The following is a 23,257-nucleotide window of genomic DNA, read 5'->3' on the forward strand; positions in this document are numbered from 1 at the left end:
TGGAACCATTCCTAACGGTTCTTAGTACGGGTTGGCCCGACAGTGGCCCGGCTGCTTGTCTGTTTTTTGAGTTTTGCAAAAAGCCTGTGTTGTATTTTTTATCAGTTGCTTGTAGTGTTGCTAGTTACTTATTTTTAGAGTAGCTTGACAGTTGTTGAAATTATGTGTATCTTGTAGCTTGACAACCTGCAATCTCAAAGTAGCTTCCCCAACAGTTTAAAGCACACTACTGCCTATTAGTAATGACTGTATCATTTAAATGTGAAGTTGCTCATTTTGTTCAACCCTGTTTTATTGTAATGGTCCCAAGTCCTACATTTTACAGTATGCATTATTTTTGCTTGCTTTTAATAGCATAGCTGCTTGTTCTAACAATATCTGTGACCCTGACAGTTCCCTGGTTCTGTAACTACTGCTTGTTATTTTTCTTGTTCGGCACTCTCCAGCATTTCGGCAAGAATCCCCTCTTCCATCTATCTTTCTTTCTGTCTTTCTTGTCTAAACACAGTATGTCTAAAAGAGTCCATTTGCATGCAGCAGGCAGACGTTTTAATGTTCACGTTCTCATCAAACTGTCTAGTTTAAAAGCCAGCTGCTCTAATTAGATATGGATTGCTCTGTCAGTCACTCTCATTGTTGTTCAACACAGTGTCATTTGCTCTTCAACACCTTCATAAAAGCAGGAACAGGAATAATTTGAACAGCTGATTAACCACAAACTGGTCTATTTGGTAATCTTTATCAAATGAAAGATAAGATGATTCACTAAGCATGATGCTATAATGAACTAATGATCGGCAAAGCAAACTGAAGTCTGCGGATGAAATGAAATTTCTGAAAACACTCCTGTCAGAGGTGCAGTTGTTTACTATAGTTACAGATGATGATCAATACTGTGCTTTTTTCAGGTTATTTGTTTGGTAATGAGTCCTTTCTTTTTTTGTGATTCAAGTTTCTCCTTTAATGAGATCACTTGGGTTTAGGTTGTTGGGGAAACTGCATACATAAGATTAGAGACAGAGAACTTGTGAACTTTGGTGTGCTATATGTTCAACTGTAAGAAGTGTAGAAGAATAAATAATATTAGTGGTATATATCTTTTCTAACAGATCAAATGTATGGTTTCAATAGTTACTGTAATTCTACCTTTTAAACTATGTTCACTCAACCTAGCACATATCTATCTTTCTGGATTAGGGGTTTCAAACTGAGGTCCTGACAGGAAAATGTATGTGGAATGCAATAGTTTTAACCATCTGGGGTCTAAGGTGTTTTCTGGGCACTGGAGGTGTTCTGACATGCCCTGACATTTGTGCTTATTTCTGCTAATTGTAACATTTTCATGGCTAAAGTCTAAAGTATTCAGAAGAAACAATAATATATGAGCAGCATGTATGTAAAACAATATATTGCGTAAAAATTTGTAAGACCGGTTTTGTGTAAGAAAGCTGTATGCGGGGAGGGCGTGAATCATGATTGTGTTCATGATTGAAGCATTTCACACCTGGGAAGACAAAAGCCCACTCCTAATTTACATTTAGTCATTTAGCAGATGATTTTATCCAAAGCGACTTACAACTGCAGACTACAGCAAGCGAGTCATCGTGAAGAGGCAAACATAACGCAAGAAGTGCTCAAAATACAAAGTTCAGGCATTGCTCAGAGTAGCATAAACCAAACAAGGGAGGATTAAAGGAAAAGGTTTTTTATTTTTTTACATGAACTAATTGCCCTATCAGGTGAGGCTGTGAGGGAACTTGAACCAAGAATGTGAAGAGATTAAAAGAATGGCTTTTTGATTGTTTGGATTTATTTAAAACACAACATAATCCAAAGATACATACCGAAGGGACAAAAATAAACATTATTCAACACATTGATCTAAAGACAGACTTGAACACGACTTTGTGCCATTCCTGAAACAGTTCCTGTTCACCATACCTGTCATTTCCCTCATCAGTGGCATCTGGTCCCTGTAAAAAACAACAAAACTGTGAACATGCTGATATCAGGAGAAACTATACCACCCCTTTTCAGCGCTGTGCTCTTTTTCTTTTAACTTCCGGTCTGTATTTTCATAGCGATCTTGTAAATTTATGAATGAACAGCTCATTTTAAATCTTCCCGGTCTACTGACATTTGTTAAGACATCTGCTTAAAACATTACAATGCTCATGATAACTACCGTTAATACAATAAGTAAATCCACCGCTCTTTCTTGAAAGCACTTTACTCAGTATGAGCATTTATTTACTTATTTGTCCGTATGTGTTGTGGAGTGTTCTGTGTTTTTGTACTGGAGGCCATAGAATGTCATTGCACTGTAAAAACAAATTTACCTACGGGTACAATAAAAGTAACCTAACCTAACCTAACTTCACCAGCTAATTACTCCTCTATAGCGATGCCATAGAAATATACAGAGGACTCCTGAAGGACCCCCAACACTGCACGTTTTCTTTGTCTTCCTAATCAAACACACCTGATGAGTTGAATCAGGCATGTTTGATTAGGGAGACAAAGAAAACGTGCAGTGTTGGGGGTCCTTCAGGAGAGGATTGGGAAACACTGATCTAGCGGAGACTCTATCACTGATATCTGTGTGCTGGCCAGCTGGTCCTCGCTGTCCACTTTCATCAGATTTTACAACCTGGACATCCCTGCTCTTTAAGCACGGGTGTTGACATTCTAAGTGTTTACCCAGAAAACACAGAACGTTGGCACAATGTACCCAACCTTCTAACAACGTTTTAACAACATGGACAAAAGGTTGCTATAACTACGTTGTTGTTACAGCGTTGTTACAGCGTTGTCACAATGTTGACATTAAACCACCGTTCAGGGCCATTGATTAAGGTTGTGCCTATGGTGTCTTGACAACCACTGGACTATGTACACGTCACGGCCCTGAAGCGTGAAAATCAGCCTTTTAAATTTCAACCGTCCTTTGGGCTCATTGTGTTGTCTCGTTCTTCATCGAGCAAGGATACGTGAGTATTGCGTTTAATTCAGCCTACCTCAGCTAAAATAAGATACGTAATTATTCAAACACAATCAACAACTTCATTTTCTAATGTGGCTAAATGTAGCCTCGCTCGGACTGTTTAGTTTTTGTTTTTTGTTTTTCATTTTATTTGTCTGTTATTTAGTGTCATTCGTTTCTTTGCTCCTCTGGATTTGTGGATGTTTCCTGGACTGATTCCGTTCACCGACCTTTATCGCCCGGCTTTCGACTACTTTCTGCCATGTACAGAACCCGGTTTTATTCATTAATGTTCTGATCTTTGCTTTGCTTTTTATGGTTTATTTATTATACTTAAAATAAATTTGTATATTAATTAATTTAGTTTTTTTTTTCCACAAATGTATGACTTTTGGAAGTGCAATTTGATTTCCATATAACCTATGCAGTTTTAATAAAGTTGTTGAAAATTAACGTATTCTTCTGTCAGTTTTACTCTTCATAGGCTACACTTGCAGGTGTTGATTATAATAAGGCTAATTTACTGATTAGCCCCATTCAATAATAATAAGGATAAACAATATTTAAAAAGTATATAATTATCTAACACTCTGACTAATCAAAAAATAACCTCAAAACATTAAATGCTAAATGGGGGATATCTATAGGCCTATATAGAATTACAAAAAAATTGTCAGAATGGCGTCTCTCAGTTGCTGAATGTCGCGCAACAACGTTACTACAGCCCTGTCTTACAATTCTACATTGTTACAATGTTGCGAGGACGTAGACAGCGACGTTGCCATAGCAGAAATGCAACGTGCCACAAGTCAGGCTCCGACCGCCGTCTGAGCTTCTCCTTATGCAGCTGTTCACGGGGCAGAGCGCCCTAAGCTGTCGGCTCGCCGAGCGGCTGAGATGCCATTTGTCTGTGAAAAGCACAGATGTGAACCCATCAGGCTTGAGGATTCTAAGAAAACAGGAGGTTTCTACACACTCTACAGTGTAGAAGGGATGCCTAACTGCCTGCAGTCCAGATCTGCCTCTTATTGAAAATGTATGGCATCATGAAAAGGAGAATCAGACAACGACGACCACGGATGTCATATATCAGAAAAAGGGCAATTGAAAGGAAAGATGATGTGACTGTCACCATTATGTTCTGTTTGTTTTGGTCTTCAAGGACCTTCAGATTGTTTTCATTTGTGTCTTTGGTTACGGTCATTATTGCTTCATTTGTACCAGCTGTGTTCTATTGATCATCCCGTTAGTGTTTACTACTTAAGTTGTACCATTGCATTCATACCCTGTCCAATCACCGTTACGTTAAGTTGTGTTTAGCATCACCTGTCTGCTTGCCTGAGGTGTTATTATTAAATTTTGTGTATTTTGATCTTGACCTGCCTGTCTTCGTCTTCCTGCTTGAACACGAGTGTGACAGTGACACAGTGGTAAACATGCCTCTGTCCCAACTTTTATTGAGTGTGTTACAGCCATCAAAATCTAAATTTGTTTATATTTAGGGCTGGGGAAATTAATGTGCTAATCTTTGCGATTAATTTGAGATGTTTAACGCATTTGTGAGCGGAGGCCAATGCCACCTAAGGGGTAAACGTATTTTATACACGCTCCCAACTACAGGGTTCCAACCAAATGGAAAGGACAAGCAGAGATGTGTACAATCTTTATTTGATGCTCAGAGATAAAAGGATATATATTATGAAATCACACAAGTTGAGAGCGCAATGCAAAAGTACAATTCCATTCACACAACAATAAATAAATAAATAAATACTGATGTTATACTGCGGTCACCTGAAAAATTCGGATCTTGGACAACAGTCAATATCAATATCCCATGGGATAAGGTAACATTTGGGAAGGAGAAAAGAAAAATTAATTCAAACCACCTCAAATCACACCATCATGCAATTGTATAACCAAAACCACAATCAACTCAATAAATAAACAAAATAAACCAAATAAATCCTCCCAGTCCCAACGGTAATCCTTGATGGTACAAGCAAGGAATTGACCAATATGATCTCAAGAAAACAATTCACAAGCAACAACAAATCAAAGAAAAATACAATGAGATCAAATTATAACAAAAGTATCAGATTCAAAAAAAACTATTAAATCTACCAATATAACAAAACGTTTATCAGAAAAGAAAATACAATTAAATCAAACAATATAACAAAATTAATCCATATCAAATAGTCTCAACACACACACACACACACACACACACACACACACACACACACGCGCGCACACGCACACACACGCACGGCTCACTCAACCGCGCACTTGCATCAACACACACTCACATAAAACCCTGCGCACATAACCGTGTGCGTCGATCACAGTAATCAGTGGAACTTGAGCGCACAACTTCTCCAGTCTCCACCGCACAACACCACTGGTCGCCGTAACGAGCCGCCACACAGCAGCAAAACAACAGCGGGCAGATATCTATAAAATAATTACCCAATTTAGCCATTAACCCCACATACCCTGACTAAAATTAAATCTTCGGTTAAAAAACAACAACTCACAAAGTACTATATAAACTTACCTGCAGCACAATTGACTGGCCCTCGGTACGATCGGTAAGAACGGTGAACAACCACCAATACCGCCTTGATCACACTACATAAACGAGCAATAATTAAAACGACACTACTATCAAATGCAACATCATATCAATGCAGTAGCGTACCTTAAAATGTTTATGTAGCTGGACATTCACAGGCCCACGGCGAGAGTCAAAGAAGTGAATTTCCCACTTATGCAGTCTGCTATCTTGCTCAATGCTTAACGCATATTAGGTAGCTTTTTTCTGCGACACAATGACGCCACCTGCATACCATGCCGGAGGGAAAACGGAAGTGAAAGTAAATCTCCGCGTTTTTTAAAGGGGCCGTGAGCTTCCGCCCGGCTCCACCCACCTTAAAGGGTCACCCCATTACATTCTACCCCTGGCTTTTCGATCATCGTCCCGATGATCCAATCTACAACCATGGACGGAAAGGGCAATCCTGGGACTGACCAGGTTGAAATGGAGCATTTACAGGCCCTTGGTCCAAATGTACATTTTGAACCGTTGCGATGGCCTTTGGTAGATGATAAAGGTTAGAATGTTTCCCGGCAGTAGTCCGAGTGGTTTGACGCCGATTCACTTCACTCATTTGAACTGGGGGATTAGCAATCAACACAGGGCCTTCAATCCCCATCTCAACAGGACTTTCTACAACCCTCTCTGGCTCCAGTGGTAGATCCACTTCGGCTGAACTCAAGGCAGCAGGGGTTTCCTCTATAAGAGCTACATCCCACTCTTCCCTTGCCATTGGGGAGACTGAAAACGCATCCAAGTCGTCATCTGACAACCCTAACCCTGGATCAGCCATGTGGTCAGAGCATGCTATTTGTGGTACTAACTTTAAGTGAGACCTGTGCACCTGTTTTACCAAGGAAGGGTTATCTACCTGTGCTATAGTGTATACACCACCATCACCCCTCGGAGCTCTAACTACTTTGTGAACAATGCTGGACCAATGATTTTGTATTTTATTACGACCACGGACACCATAGTCCCGCAGATAAACTTCTTGACCCACCTGCAGCACAAAATCCCTTCCTCCCTGATCATGGCGCTTTTTACGAAGCTCAGCAGCTCTGTCCAGCCGAGACCTTACTCTCGTATAAGTTGTTTCAAGTCTCTCCCTATGCTCCATCACCCAGTCTTTCACCAGTCCACTGCCAGGTTCATCCACTGCTGAAAGCAGAAAATCCACTGGAAGTCTGGGGGCCTGGCCGAACATCAAAAAATGTGGTGACTCACCGGTGGTCTGGTGAGGAGTTGTATTATACGCAAAACATACCTGTGCTATATGATAAGTCCATGACCTTTTCTGCTCTGAGGACAGTGTACGAAGTAAGTCATGAAGAGTTCGATTGAAGCGCTCACACTGCCCATTTCCCTGAGGGTGATATGGGACAGTGCGAGTCTTCTTTACTCCATACAACTGACAGAGCTGGGAAACCACTGCACCCTCAAAACTCCGACCTTGGTCTGAATGGATTTGCGCCGGTACACCAAACCTATAAAACCACTCATGGACCAAAATGTTAGCTACCGTAGTCGCTTTCTGGTCCCGTGTGGGCACAGCCTGGGTGTACTTCGAGAACACATCCGTAATAACAAGGACATGCTCTCTTCCATCACTAGCCTGTTCCAAAGTTGTAAAGTCAACTGCCAAAATCTGATTCGGTCTTGATGCCGACAAATGGCCCATTGGAGCACGGACTGATGGCTGATTTGATTTTGCAATAGCACACTGACTACATTCCTGGCATTGCTTCCTGACATCCGCCTCCATTCCCGGCCAATAACACCGGCTGCGTATCAGCTCATAGGTACGCTCCCTACCTTGATGGCCATGAGCACTATGCAATAGCTGAAAAACCTCAGGCTGAAAAAGCTCAGGCAGCACTAACTGGTCCACCTCTTCTCCCCCATCAGGTAGTTTTAAATGACGATACAGCAAGCCATCTTGCTTGAACAACCGGCTCCACTGACGGAGCAATTCCAAACATTTTTTGGACATAGACTGACGTTGTTCCCTAGTCGGATACACTTTAGAAGAAAAAAACCCAAGAGCTGGACCAATGACTACATCCTGCTCCTGTGCCCGTCGTAAATCTACTTTCGATGTTGTAGAAAAAGCAGAAATTGCACTCTGTACTGCCTCTACAGGCCTCCCCTTGTCCAGCAATTCTACCAGAGTGGCCGGCAGAGCGGTTCCACACTCTTGCTGTGGAGAAGGTGTCACAGTATACTGCCTAGACAATGCGTCTGCATTACCGTTGGCACGGCCAGGGCGATACCGAATATCAAAGTCGAACGCGGCAAGCTGGGAAGCCCAGCGTTGTTCCAAAGCACCGAGTTTTGCCGTCTTCAAATAGCTCAAGGGATTATTATCTGTATAAACTAAGCACTTCTGCCCTAAAAGATAATCCCTGAACTTTTCAGTTAGAGCCCATTTTAATGCCAATAGCTCTAACTTCATGGAGCTATAATTTTGCATATTCCGTTCAGTGGGTCTGAGACCCCTGCTAGCATATGCCACTGGCCTCATCTTACCATCCCTCTCCTGCCCAAGCACTGCCCCTAACCCAGAGTGGCTAGCATCAATCTCCAGCACAAATGGGAGGGAGAAATCGGCATATGCCAAAACAGGAGCAGACACCAATCGCTGCTTCAAAGTCTGGAACCCCTGCTCACACTCCTCAGTCCAACAGCTTGCAATTGACTTCCCCGAACCCCTCTTCTTCTTTGTCCCTACCAAGCTTGCAACCAGCCGATGTAACGGGGAAGCCAACTGGGCAAATCCCTCGACAAAACGCCGATAATAACTTGCGAACCCTAAAAACGACCGCAGTTCAGTCACATTGGTTGGATGCTTCCACTCTGCAACTGTGCTGATTTTAGCAGGATCAGTAGACACCCCATCCTTAGACACTAGATGCCCCAGGTAGCCCACTTCTTGCCGGAAAAAGCAGCATTTTTCTAACTTGGCCTTAAGTCCCTCTTGCTGAAGTCGGACAAAGACCATTTCCAGCCTCTCCAAGTGCTGTGCAATGGTAGATGAGAAAACGATAATGTCGTCTAAATATAGCAACAACGTCTGGAACCTTTGGTCACCGAACATGCGCTCCATAAGCCGTTGAAAGGTACTAGGTGCATTGCACAGCCCAAAGGGCATTCGATTAAACTCAAATAACCCAAAGGGTGTGCAAAAGGCGGTCTTACACTTATCCCCCTCTGCCACCGGAACCTGGTTATAGCCACTGGCCAGGTCCAATGTGGAAAACCACTGGGCTCCACACAGGGCATCCAGGGACTCCTCGATCCGGGGCAGAGGAAAAGCATCCTTCCGTGTCTTACTATTCAACTGCCTATAATCGATGCAAAGACGAATCTGACCATCCTTTTTCCTCACGACTACAATAGGAGAGGCATAGGGACTAGAACTCTCTCTGATCACCTGACTCTGTAGCAATTGGTAAATATGCTGCTTGACTGCCTCATAGTCTGAAGGGGGCAGACGTCGATACCTTTGCCGTATTGGGTCAGTATCGAGCAGAGGGATCTCATGGGTAATGAGCTTGGTACAGCCCAAGTCACCCTCATAAGCTGAAAAACAGATCTATATGCGTACAAAAGGGACTTAACTTGAGCCTGCTCATCCTGAGGCAACTGAGACAAATCCATCTTTTGGATTGCCTCATCCATTTTATCTACTTCAGCTGCCTGCTGGTGAATCGTGGCTCGGTGAAAGAATGGTTCCTCTGATGGTACAACAACACCACAACCCTCTGACTGTGAAACAGTCTCGACTTTACACAATGTTCCTACCGCAACATGAGGCTGCAGTAAGGCGTCCTGTGCCCCTATATTAACTATAGGTACAAAGGCCAACCCTCGGACAATTGGTACAAGCGATACCGAGGCCAAAAGGCCAGCAGGGAGCGAAATCTCTTTCTCCAAAGGCTCAAACAGCAACACAGGTGAAGGGCCTACAGGTAGAGAAAACGTAACGGGCAAAAATCGCAATGAATTGGCAGGGATTCGCACAGTTTCTCTGCCCCCAACCCTAGCCAGTCGTTCAGTAGTCTCATCAGCATCCGTTTCATTTCTCTTACAATACTGCAGGGCAGAAAGCCATGCAGGAGTCTCTTTTACTGTTGGAAGGTCAAAAAGCGTATGTCCATGTTGACTAAACAACTCCCTATAGCACTCCTGAATAACGTTCATGCCCAACAACCCCGGTAACCCACCCGGTAAAGAAGAGTGGGACAGGTCTTTCACCACAAGTACCCCCTTATTCTGGATTTTCTTCCCGAGAACAACAAAATCCAACTCCAAATAACCCAGATAAGGTATATCCAAGCCATTTGCCGCCCGCAACTGTAGCCACCCACAACCAAGCAACTTCTCTTTACCCCAAGGCTCATAATGTTGGAGAAAGAACCTCTCTGATATAGTGGTCACCATCGACCCAGTGTCCAATAAACAGGGAACCTCTACCCCACCCATAGTAATAGTGACAGAAGGACAGCTACCTAATAATTTAAAAAGGGCTTGGTTCCCACCTGATTCAGAGGGCCGGGAGCCGACTACTACCCCTCCTGAAGTGTGGCTCATCAATTCAGGGGGCTGAAGTTTTCCGCCGGCCTACTAGGATGCAGAGAGCTACCTGGCTGTGACAAAGATACCTGCTGCTCGGTAGGTCTACGAAAATCCAAGACACAATTTCGGGCAATATGACCTGGTTGGTTACAACGTCTACAAATTATAGTGTTAACTCGCCTAGATTGATTAAAAGCATGCTGCGACTGTAGTTGCTGTAGACCTTGGGTGAGTTGATTTAGCTGCTCTTGTTGGGCCCTCAACATCTCTTTCAATTCAGCCAACTCAGACTGATTCTCTCGACCACGGGAGGGTAAACTATTTCCTTGGACTCTATACTGAGTAGCGAGAGATGGAACCGAGTAACTTCTTTCCCGTGTATCAGGGCGGAAACCCTCATCAACCCACCTAATTGCCTCTTTCCTTACATCCAAAATGGTAGACTGTGGATGGAGCCGGACATAGCGCTTAAGCTCACGGCATAAGCTGTTATCGATCACGTGTTCTACAAACTGATCCCTAAGTAAAGTAGAGGAGTTAGGTACGCCATCTGGAGCGCATTGTACAACCTTCTCCATCAAAGCAAAAAGGGCATGTGAGAAGTCTTGCAAGGACTCCCCCTCTTCCTGTTTACGGGAAAAAAACTGCTTTTGAAGAGAAATATACGAGCGTGCACACCCATATAACTCCTTTAGTACAGAAAACACCTTCTCAGGATCCTCCCTCTCCTCCCTTGATCTAAACTTGAGTTCACTTCTGGCAGATCCCCCTAGATGGTCAAGAATAAACAGAGCTTCTTCTCTTGCTGATAAATTTCGAGCCCTTAAATTACTCTTAATCTCCTCCACCCATTCAAAAACCTCCTCGTCATCCCTCCCACTAAACATGGAACATCGTCTCTCTCTAGGGACAAGAATGACACGCTCTGCCATGGGCCTGGGGGCATCCACCACACCGGAGACACGAACGTGTGTATCAGCGGCAGAGCTAATACTAACCGAGGGCCCTGCTGCAGAACTAGCTTGACGCTGTAACTGTTCATTCTCTGACTGCAAGGACTGAACCTGTCTTCGCAGCTCTTCCAACTCGTTCTCCATTAGAAAAAATGCGAAAACAAAAACTAAACAAAAACTAGAAATTGTACTCACGAGTAATGAGCTTCGTTGTTCACTGCCCGCTGCTGCTTTGCCGCTGTAAAATAAACACTCACTCCAAAAACACATACAACAAAGCACCCCAAGATTTAAAGTACACACCCCTGCTTGAAAACAAAACCCTGCCCGACTACGCCAAATGTGAGCGGAAGCCAATGCCACCTAAGGGGTAAACGTATTTTATACACGCTCCCAACTACAGGGTTCCAACCAAATGGAAAGGACAAGCAGAGATGTGTACAATCTTTATTTGATGCTCAGAGATAAAAGGATATATATTATGAAATCACACAAGTTGAGAGCGCAATGCAAAAGTACAATTCCATTCACACAACAATAAATAAATAAATAAATACTGATGTTATACTGCGGTCACCTGAAAAATTCGGATCTTGGACAACAGTCAATATCAATATCCCATGGGATAAGGTAACATTTGGGAAGGAGAAAAGAAAAATTAATTCAAACCACCTCAAATCACACCATCATGCAATTGTATAACCAAAACCACAATCAACTCAATAAATAAACAAAATAAACCAAATAAATCCTCCCAGTCCCAACGGTAATCCTTGATGGTACAAGCAAGGAATTGACCAATATGATCTCAAGAAAACAATTCACAAGCAACAACAAATCAAAGAAAAATACAATGAGATCAAATTATAACAAAAGTATCAGATTCAAAAAAAACTATTAAATCTACCAATATAACAAAACGTTTATCAGAAAAGAAAATACAATTAAATCAAACAATATAACAAAGTTTATCAAAAAAGAAAATACAATTAAATCAAACAATATAACAAAATTAATCCATATCAAATAGTCTCAACACACACACACACACACACACACACACACACACACACACACACACACGCGCGCACACGCACACACACGCACGGCTCACTCAACCGCGCACTTGCATCAACACACACTCACATAAAACCCTGCGCACATAACCGTGTGCGTCGATCACAGTAATCAGTGGAACTTGAGCGCACAACTTCTCCAGTCTCCACCGCACAACACCACTGGTCGCCGTAACGAGCCGCCACACAGCAGCAAAACAACAGCGGGCAGATATCTATAAAATAATTACCCAATTTAGCCATTAACCCCACATACCCTGACTAAAATTAAATCTTCGGTTAAAAAACAACAACTCACAAAGTACTATATAAACTTACCTGCAGCACAATTGACTGGCCCTCGGTACGATCGGTAAGAACGGTGAACAACCACCAATACCGCCTTGATCACACTACATAAACGAGCAATAATTAAAACGACACTACTATCAAATGCAACATCATATCAATGCAGTAGCGTACCTTAAAATGTTTATGTAGCTGGACATTCACAGGCCCACGGCGAGAGTCAAAGAAGTGAATTTCCCACTTATGCAGTCTGCTATCTTGCTCAATGCTTAACGCATATTAGGTAGCTTTTTTCTGCGACACAATGACGCCACCTGCATACCATGCCGGAGGGAAAACGGAAGTGAAAGTAAATCTCCGCGTTTTTTAAAGGGGCCGTGAGCTTCCGCCCGGCTCCACCCACCTTAAAGGGTCACCCCATTACACATTGAAAAAAAATAACGCATTTGACGCAGCACTTTTTTTGTCTCGTTTTAATGACTTCCGGTTGCAGCTGCTATTGTAAGCCGAACCAAGTCACCCTGTTATGATGGAGAAGGACAAGAATGGAGTTTTAGGAGGAACGTTTGCATTTAAAAAGTTTCCTGATGGCGCGTTTGACAAAACAAAGATGCTGTGTACAATTAGCAAAGCTGAATTCAAATACCATAGAAGCTATAGATGCACCGGCAGAAAATGGCATTTTCGGTTTTTGGCCGAAAATATGCCACCCCACACCTCCGTTTTCGGTGATCAGGTTTCACGAGCGGGTCTTCTCTGCTCTGTGTGTGCGCCGCACTTTCTGTTCCGTGTGTGTGTGTGCGCCACGCTCTCCGTTCGGTGTGTGTGTGTGTTTGTGCGCTGCGCTCTCTGCTCAATGTTCCGCTCTGTGTTTGCGCTGCGCGTTCTGCTCTGTCGTTCACGGCCCAAACGTTTCAATCATGAACCGATCACACACTGGAAAAGCAAGTCCGCTCAAATAACGTGAAATTTCTCAGTAGTAGACTTCTGTTTGCAATAGTCCTACTGAGCTGGCATTGCCATGCTGGGCAACAATGGTAAAATGGCCTGCGCTGATCACATGCTCTGGTAATAATAACTTTGTAGGACTATACTTTATTTTGATAATTAGTAAAAAAAAATTTTTTTAAATAATCTGTTAATTCTGATTATGTTGCATAGAACTGAATGAAGAATAATATATTGATATATCGATGTTTAATGTTATTTGAATAAGGCTATTTTCTGTTCCTTTTTTTCTGTGTTTAATTTAATGAGGTAATTCTACGTTTAAATATTGATGATTACAAGCTTGAGGGAAATGCGATTAATTACAATTAATTACAGCAAATTGTGCAATTATAGTTATTTTTTATTATTATTGTTTCCCATCCCTATTATATTTACAAAATACAGTAATATTATCATTTTTTTTGGACGTTTTAGAATGACTTTAACAGTGGGTAGAAAAAAATGCTACAAAAATATACAGTTTGTTTGTACATTGTTTTACTATTACAATTCAAGCTGCAAATAATTTAGTTTAAAATAAATTGTCTTTATAATTTGATAATTTTATGTTTCTGACACAGTATAACTTAAAAAAAAATGTAAAGCTGCATTTATAGGACTTAACACCAAAAGTTTGACAAACACTAGATGGTGTCCACTGGTTTTATTCAAAAATAGAACATAAAAAGTAATGCACAGGTGTAATTCTATGTTTTTAATGAAATGGAATGGATCAGTGGTGTGGTGGGCTCTGGCTGACGGTGCGGGTGTCTGTCACACATCTCCAGATGCACAGTCTGACAGGCTGGTGTGACAGCGATACATCACACCTTCAGCTCTCAGAGAGGCAGTGTTTTCTCAGTGCAGATGGGGCGTTTGATTATCACATGCTTCTGAGCGGTGCTTTCACAGCGCTTAAAGAGGTGAGCCTCTAAACCATCTCTTCTCTTTGCTAACTTCCTTATCAAATGCACAGTGTCAACGCAACTTTTTAAAAGATCAGCTGGGAAATATTATATGCAGGGCTAAATCATGCATTTTGCAACCACATCATGTGAGATTAGGAGGTAGTCTTTGTTATAAGTCACAGAATAGCTACAACAGCTGATCAGTCTTACAAAAAATGTACGTTTTTACCCTACTCTGCAGTAAACACGGTATTCTATCTCAAACAGTAGACATATACATGCATTATTTCAGCCTTCATGGTGTTAAAGAGGAATTTCATGAATATTTACAGATAATTTAGAATGAAGTTGTTTTGTCAGCTCTTACAAAAGTGCACTGCTGGAACGTGCTCTGGGAATCAATGGCCATCTCCAACCCTCTCTAAGTGCTTTTTATAGATTTGCATGTGCTTTGTAATGGCCACTAGTTAGGGATTTAAAATAAATATAAAAATTATTAAAAATGTACTGTCGTAAACACAATTTATGAGCTCCATTCACTAATGGTTTTGTATACTGTACTAATTGCTTTTGTATAGAACAATTTGGGGAAAAAAAATGTTTAGCACAATGTCCATTTAGCATGAATAATGACCCTGCTCTTCAATATATATTTTTAGAAGGATGACTAATGATGACACCAGAAATGCTGAGATGTACGGAGCTCCTAAAGGGACATGGTAATGGACAAAAATATGAAATGGGAGGGGAAAAATATTTTGGTTTCACTTTATTTGGATGGTCCCTTTAACACATTATGTTGTCTATAAGTAACATTGCCCCTTCAGGTCTACTAACTGTCATTAGAGTGTTAGTAGAGCATTAGTAGACTGGTAGGGTTAGGGTTAGAATAAGTGCAAAGTTACTTATAGTCAGTAGAGTGTCTGTTGGAGGAGCATCCCAATAAAGAGTTTGCAGATATTAAGCAGACAGTCTACTAATACTCTAATGAGAGTTAGTTTACATGTATTTGCACAGTTACTTATAGTTAACAGAATGTTCAAAAGAAACTTTGAGATCGCTCGGAAGACATTTGTATTCTTTCACAAAAGTGTTGCGTTCCCCAGATAAATGTAGCCATTTTAGGCGAACGCACTGAAATATAGTTTTTCCTCACCTCATATTGTTGCCGTCACAAAAATGTTGCGAGGGAACACACATTTTCTCAGAGGATTGCAAAAGTTTTGCGTGTGATCGCAAAAGCATTGAATTTTGTCCCTTTAGGCACTATGTACAAATGAGAGTTTTGTACGGACGTTTTATTTTTAAATGTATTTAAATATATTTAAATTCAGATACTTGAGACAAGCTAGCACACTACTTTTAACCTTCTGAGGATTCATTTCATTTATTTTAGGGCAAGGATATATGAGCATCATGAGCACTATTTGAATTTGGTAAAAAAAAAAATATATATATATATATATATATATATATTGGACAATGGGCTGGGGATCCACGGACAATTAATGTATTTGTCCAAAATTCAATATATCAATTGGACAGAGTGACTCTCAAATGAGTGGGACTTTGCAACAAACAGCCAATAATAAAATATTAAAACAAACATAAGTCCATTTCATGCTTCTAAGGACCCTCTTGCAATATTTTATTATAGGCCATACATATTAATATTGCACTGTTTTTGAATGGCCTCTGATGGGGAGACATGATTGTTTGGTTGTTTAAAATAAAATGCAGTTTGAGTATTGCTATATGTATTAAAAACATATATAGTTGCAGTAATTATTGGTATAGAGAAGCAACTTTAGGTTGCAACACTGCAAACACGCAAATGAAAAAGTAGATCTTTGGACACAGTTTGCCATTCACAAGTGACATCTGTGCTTCCTCATTTTTTGAGAAGCAGTTGCAGCCACTTGTGCACAATCTGTCCATTGCCTTAAGATTTATAAGACCGATATGAAGAGGCAAAAGAGCCATGCTTTCATGATAGCGTGTTTATATAAGAGTTTAGCTGTAAAATGGGTTATTTGTGGATGGATGTTTGGATGTTTGTTATTAGCTGCACTGTAAGGGGCTTAAAGCACCTCCACACTCTCAGAAGCACAAATGCGGATAGTTGCTGCTCACCTCCATCCCATAATAACACAAACATCAAAGAGCAAATATTATTTTAAAAAATAACACCGCACAGATTTATGCTCACTGACCTAAATAAAACCTGGATGTCATTATATTCTTCTGGCATTGAAGTCACTGCAGAGAATCCCGTACTGTGGACAAAATCCACATGTAAAATCTCTTTCATTTAAATCTGTTTTCAGGCCAGTTTGACTTTAATAACAAAGGTTTATCATTTAAAGTCTTCTGAAAAAAGTAAAAGACTCGTTAATTGAAACTATGATTTTTTAAAATTATTATTATAAGTGTGTGGTTGACATGGGATACTTGAACTGTAGAAAGGTTTTTCTCTTATATTTTCATATTTTTTCCTAACTTTGTGATTTTGAAAATCAAATGGACAGTAACACAAAAGTGTGTGTGTGAAGATGAGCATTGGTTACCGAGTTTTGTATTTGACCTTTTACATGTGAGGTTCTAACAAGGAACAAGACACAGTATGAGTATTCTGCTTCAGTCCGTTTATTTCAACTGAATTGTATATAGATATAAATATGCATATTTTACATGATATGCTGTGACATCAGATTATGAGGGCAATAAAAAACAATTAAAAAACGGACCGTATTCGATTTTAAAACAACATCTGCAAAGCTAATTAAAAGTTTACAATATGATTATACTGTGAAAGAAATAAAATAGCTCATGACATATAAATATAAAAAAAAAATTGTAATCTAACAAAACTTGACTTTAAGTCCCTGTACTTCTGTAGCGTATGGTACACAACACACACACACTCTCTTTTCCTTTAGCATCAGAGTATCATGTTTGGTAAAGATCATAACATGGTAAAGAATGTAAATTATATATTTTCTGATGGGATAATTTTAATAAATAAAAAAAAGTATGTTTTCGCTGCCTTGGAATAATGTATTTGAGCAGTGATCATATAAAATGGCACTGAATCACAGCAGATCAAACAGACTGTGTTTGGTCATGAATATTTTAAGCTTAAATGAACACAGGCTGTGGAAACATGAACTTGGCATCCATGAATGTCACATTGCTGTTCCAGATAACATCAGATAATGGAGCAGATCAATATTTAAATTCATGGAAATCATTTCAAAACCTAGAGTTATCTTTCCCCCTCTCCAAATATATAAGCCCTACAGCTGACACACTCACGCAGATGTATTTGACAAAGCAGATTTGATCGATGATCATGATTTTGGAACTTTTCTCTGCATAATCTCTTGGCAGGAAACCAAACAGTGTCATAAAACCCTCCACGATGTCTTTATCTTCCTCATGACACTCCTGCCGTGCTCAGCACTCACTAAAAGCAGTGGTGCTGAATATCAAGCAGCTTTACGGACACTATTAAAAAAAAAAGGAAAAAAAGGATGAGAATGAATTCCACCTGCTTTGCATGCTTTAGACTACAGAATAAATTGTGCAGGTTTTTTATTATTATTATTATTATTATAGGCTATTATTATATAGGCTACTGTGCATAGATATTTCAGACTGCTTTAAATACAGAACAGACACAACTATCTGCACTGCGTCAACACACAATATATTTAAATAGATTCAAATTATTAAAAAAAGACACAAATATAATCAGTTACAGCAATGTTATTATCAACTGAAACTATTAAAATTGTTTCCGTTTATTAACACGAGAGAAAATTAAATATCGGTTGAAAAAGTTTGTTGAAGTACTAAAATTTCAAAAATAAAATTAAAGCCAATCAGAAATCTTAAAAACCAAATAAATTGCTAAAACTTAAACCGAAAAAAAATACAACAAAAAAATATAAATATTAATAAATATCTAGTTCAGTCATGAAACTCTAGAGGGCGCAGGTACTTTACATGCAGTCTGCATGCAATCACATCATTACCACAAGGCTTGATTGGCCTCTGCTGATCCTGTAGCCAATGAGATTGCTTGCTCAACATTTAAATTGTCTGTTGTTAAGTAGTCTGTTAAATAGTCATTGTTTTCTGTAGGGTAGTCCTGCATTGTTCCTCTGAAACGCTCCACCTCCCCCAGCTCCACCTGCCTATCTGTTATGGGATTTATGCATGTCTATTCATGCAGCAGCAGCAGATCTGACATGCTTCTGACAGATCTGACAGTGTTTACTTTCTTTTTCCCCCCAATTTGGACCATCCTGCCATCCAATTCAACTGCTCTGTCTGGAGGACCACACCCAGGACCTTTTAGATCTGGTGTGCTGCACTCACTATCCGGACCGCTCGATCTGCGTTTTCTACTACACCAGCCTCAGCAAACAGTCCAAGGCACTCGATTTTGAGCACGAGTGGGTGCTAGTGAATAACGGATCAGCAGTCACCATCAGCCCCACTCCTCCGATCCCAGAGAACAGCCAGCCATCACCTCTGCACGGATACGATGCCATGAATTGAGCCTGCCTGAGCCTCGAGTAATGTCTAACCAGTGCTGTGTCCGAAATCTGTACTTTTTGAGGGGACAGCCATTTGAAGTGGTGTCTGAAACCATAGTGGATGTTATTGAGTGCACTTATTTCATCCCACAATCCCAAATCAGCCAGTTCCTCAGCCCCACCTCAACTGGTTATTATGAATTTCTTAAATAACCAAACTTTAACATAAGGGCAGATCTTTTGAGTGGTGCTGATGACGCTGTGAAGTGACGCTCGTTGATCAAGTATTCCAATATAAAAATAAAACTTTTTTTGATTCCTCCGTCCTCCTTTTCTTTCCTTGCAGCCTTCCCTCATATCCTACTGAGCTGAGACGTGAGGAAAAGAAGTGAGGAAAGGAAACGAGGATGCAAAAATAAGAATTGAGGAGCACCAGCTACGACCAGTAAAGGGGATACCCAGGCTCTGGCTCCAGCCGTTGTTCCCATCACTCCACCTCGGCCCATCGCCTGACTCCTCCGCCTTGGCTCCTCCCTCCCTCTCCCCCCCAAGGGCTCCCTCGACCCTCCGGATCCACCTCGGCCCTCGAGTACTCCGGCTCCACCAAAATATTCAAAACCAATAAAAAATAAATGGTTATGGTCTAACGTTTTGGTTATGCAAATGTTAAGGGGACATTCTATTTTATCATTTTGAATACATTATGGAAATGTTACATTTGAATGTTCTCGGAATATAAAGAAAAAGATGACTGAACTAAAACTTTTCAGGAAAATAGATATTTCATGAACAATGTATAGATAACATTTCTGTTCTACATTGATAACAATATTAAGACCAGATAATGCTGACCAAACGTTTTATTAACAATACTAGAAGTATGTGTGGTCATAATTTGAAGGGAACCTTGATAGAACATTTGTTCAGTTAGAATGTTCTCTGTTAGCTTGCCAGGAAATGTATTTCTCAGAAATGCTCTAATAGCTTTTTTCGCCCCTCCAAATGCCACTTGTTTTTTTTATTGTCAGGAAACATACACTGAACAGGGTGGTAAGTGAATCCAGATAAAAGCTTTATTTGACATAGGCCTACAGCGGATGCAGAAGGAGCAGGTGAGTAAATAAATAACTGAAATAGTTTGTGGGTGATGATGTGATAATGAAAATTCCTTTTTCTTACAGATGGCTGATGGAGAGCTGACAGATGAAGCACACACCTCAGTCGACTGGTGTTGGAGCAATGAGCAGGACCAGCAGGTAAGTAAACAGGTGAATACACACTTGGAATCAGACTTGAAAACACAAGGGAATAATCACACGATGTGCTTCTTGGAATCGTCACAGGGAACTTGGAATCATGTGGTGATCGCTGAGTTGGATCCTTGTCCTTCTGCGAGGCCAGATGAAGATTGAACTAAGGTAAGGATTGACAGGTGCTGGTGATTAGTACTCCGGTGACAGGGATGGTTGCATGGTGGTGAGAGAGCCTGGTGATAACCTAGTTATCTAATTAAACTGTCTAAAAACGTTTTGGGACCACTGTATGAGCAATTAGTCTTTATAAAATATGGTTGAACGAAGATGTACATCCGGTATGGTAAAGTCTCTATTCAATATTTTCTGATTTAATTGACAGCTCCCCACAGCTTGAGATACACCTGTAAACCTTACAGTAATTACACATCAAGCAGCTGAAGGCAGCAGATAATTCCAGTGGCCCTCTTTACGGAAAATTACATTAATTAACTACACAAGTCGAGCATGACCGAATAACTGCGGGATCAGTAAAGGGTGGATCCCAATTACCACATCAACTTGTCATTTTCTGTCAAACAAGCTTTTTTTTTTTGTGGCATTATTCTTTTGATAGATTAATCTTTTCAGATTGTGGCAAAGGGTAAGGATTACTAGAGTCCTTTGACACATTTTGTACGTGTGGCTTTGTTAAAATCAGATTCTGATGATGATTGACACATGGTGTATATACTTCTTCAAATGGATTATATATTGCTCTCACACTTTTCCCAAAGAGACCTCAGAAATAATCAGATATTTCTCATGCGCACTACTTTTCATTTTACCTCATCAACCATTTGGAAATATTGTTTTTATCTTGTTGCTAAAGGGTTTTTTTTTTTCACCCAAAATGACTAACATCTGTTTTTGTCCTTACAATGAAAGTTAGTAGGGTTCAAAACAACATTGAACCCCACTGAGATTCATTGTCTACAAAAAAATTATTAAACTATTCTTCAATGGAATATCTAAGACCACTCCCTTTATAATCACTAAAAAGCTGTCACTCAGACTCATGTCATCGCGATCTCATAAAATTATGTTATAATCAATGAAGTACTCCACACTGCATGATGAATCTCTTACATCGTGTCTACTCTTTGTTTGTTGTTTAGATGATTTGCAAGCATGCAGATAATTTGAGCAGTGAGTGGATTCTAACTTAAGCTGGCGCCACACTAAAAGATTTTTAAAATGTGAGAGACCACAAACATGACGTTCCTCTAGTGTGTGGAGTGCCGCGATGTGACCAGGAAAGCACACCACACACTATCAGATCCCATTCACAAACAACCGACTGTGAACACGGAAATCTTGCAAAATCTCTTGCATCAAAGGTGACTTTAAAATAAACAAACATAGTGGATGGCAGGCAAGAAGAAATGGACTGCTTCTTACAGAAAAGTAAAAAGTATATCTTTTTTTAGATTAAGTCGTGGAGACGGTGTGAACAAGGACTTTACATGGTACAACGCAAGCTATAGGTGAGTCTTCCGACAGCTCGCTTTTGGATTAGGCATTGTTTCGTTTCATGTGAAAATCTCCAGAACGTGCGCATGTTTGTCCTCAGGGTTCCCCCAAAACAACAGGTTCCCTTTCAGTCGCTCACGTTCGACGTAACGTCGTAATTGGGATCACTTCAGGGAGTCCTATCATCTTCGAGTATCAACAGAACGAGCCAATGAACGTTGGCGTGCGTGAATCGCGTCACGCGTCCCGCCCCGCAGCGCGGGTATAAACAGGAAGCAGGCGCACGCACACATTGTCTTTCACTTCGGAGCTGAGCTTCTGTTTGTCTTCTGATTCTACAAGACTGCTACTGTGTTGGAGACTCTTCAGAACTCTTTCTTAAGTGTCGTTTCTTCTTGGGGAGCTGGCACACGGCACCTAGCTGACAGACATCTGTAGAGTTGCGGGCTGGGCAACACCTTACACGTTCGCTAGGTTTTATAGCCTTCGTGTTGAGCCGGTTTCTTTCTGTGTACTCGCTTCAACCAGCCGGTAACACCGAAGTTCCTGCTCTAGTGTCAGCTTACTGCGCGACTCCCCTCTACATGGAGCAGATACGTGCACTTTTGGCTCCAGTCGAGTTTCCCACTTAGGCGAACCCTGTAGAGTTCCTCCGCACCCCTGGCTTCGGCAGTCAGACGTTGCAGAGTGTCCGACGCCAGGCCTAGTGCTCGTATGCTTGTGTAACTTGTGCTAGCCTGGGTTCCATATGTGGTGATCCCTGTGGCGATCTCATTTTCGTATTCATCCATGACCAGCTCCCTGCGGTGAGCCCGTGTCTTTCTCTTGGCAGAGTCTGCTCTGCCGTCACTGTCCGGTGTAGCCTCCCTTCTCAGGCTGGAGCCACCCCAGTGGCATTCCATATGTTGCACTGCCCCTAACCGGCCAGTCCATATGTGTATTCTCCACGTTACCTCCCTTCGGGCAGGATGTGGCTCCCTCTCCCATGGGAAGGCACGCTTTCCCAGTGTTATCCAAGAGTTCCACTTGTGGGGTATAACGGAACAGCAGTTGAACTCCCTCTACGTAGGTCTTCCGCCCCATCCAGTTAGGGGTCTGAGAGTATTGCGTAGGGCGCTGGATGTGGCATCAACCGTGACGTTTTCCATGGGATCCCAATTACGTCATCACGTCGAACGTGAGTGACTGAAAGGGAAAATCTCGGTTACTAATGTAACTCTCGTTCCCTGAAGGAGCGTGCGTGCGTCTGCTTCCTGTTCATACCCACGCTGCGATTCACGCACGCCAACGTTTATTGGCTCGTTCTGTAGACACTCGAAGATGATAGGGCTCCCTGAAGTGATGCCAATTACGTCATCACGTCGACATTACCTCTCCCGTTCCCTCCTTCAGGGAACGAGGGTTACATTAGTAACCGAGACGATTTCTGATCGTAAATATTCAACATATTCCATATGTATGATTTGAGATCGGGGCGGCTCCAATGTTCTTTCGAGCAGATTCAGTCACTTTTATCACACCTCACATCACAGGAAAATCTGTTAAAATAATATGTAGAACCATCAAGATAATC

Source organism: Phoxinus phoxinus (genome assembly GCF_949152265.1).
Source record: "Phoxinus phoxinus genome assembly, chromosome: 5".
NCBI classification, from domain to species: Eukaryota; Metazoa; Chordata; class Actinopteri; order Cypriniformes; family Leuciscidae; genus Phoxinus; species Phoxinus phoxinus.